Raw genomic sequence first — 831 nt, 5'->3', positions numbered from 1 at the left:
TTCTGTTTAGAGATAGGAGAAAGGATTGTGGTAGATAGACATTTTCACAAAAATATAATTTTTTCCGATGAATCTGCTTTTTCTACCAATGGAGTGGTATCGTCGCAAAATTGTCATTTTTGATCGCAAGAAAATCCTTCCTTTACAGTTACTTCAAGAAGTCATGGTTCAAAAAAGTAAATATTTGGTGCGCGATTACTTTCAACCGAATAATTGGGCCATACCTTTTTGAAGCAAATTTAAATCAATATACGTACCTGGAGATGCTAGACACGTTTTTCTGGCCAGAATTAGAAAAAGAACATTTGAAATATAGACAGAAAGCGTATTTCCAACAAGACGGATGTCCCGCTCACTCAACAATTATAGTCCGCAATTGGCGTAACAGAAAATTTCGAGAGAAGTGGTGGATAGGAAGATATGGTCCTATTTGTTGGCCAGCAAGGTCCCCTGACTTGTCGCCACTTGATTATTTCCTTTGGGGCCTCTTGAGAGAAAGAGTCCATAGAGAACCAGTGCAACAAAATGTTGATTTAAATGTCGATAAATGAAGAAATGATATATTCGACCTTCGCTGCATTTAGAAAAAGATTGGAGAGGCGTGTTGAACTTGGCGGACTTCATGTAGAACAGTTTTGTAATGGCGCGTACATACTGATTCTGCTGTGTTCTCAACAAAAATGTTGGATTAATGTTTTTGAGGTTTTTGATCCCCCTCTATAAAAAATAAATTACTCAGCCCCACAAAAAAAAAAGTGTTCGGACTTGTGGGTCGGACATATGTATTCCCATGTATTGTTTGACGCTGAATCCGATCCCGAGCTCAGAAAT

Source organism: Anoplophora glabripennis, unplaced genomic scaffold (genome assembly GCF_000390285.2).
Source record: "Anoplophora glabripennis isolate ALB-LARVAE unplaced genomic scaffold, Agla_2.0 scaffold2472, whole genome shotgun sequence".
In the NCBI taxonomy this organism is placed as follows: Eukaryota; Metazoa; Arthropoda; class Insecta; order Coleoptera; family Cerambycidae; genus Anoplophora; species Anoplophora glabripennis.
Note: the sequence above shows the minus strand (reverse complement) of the source record.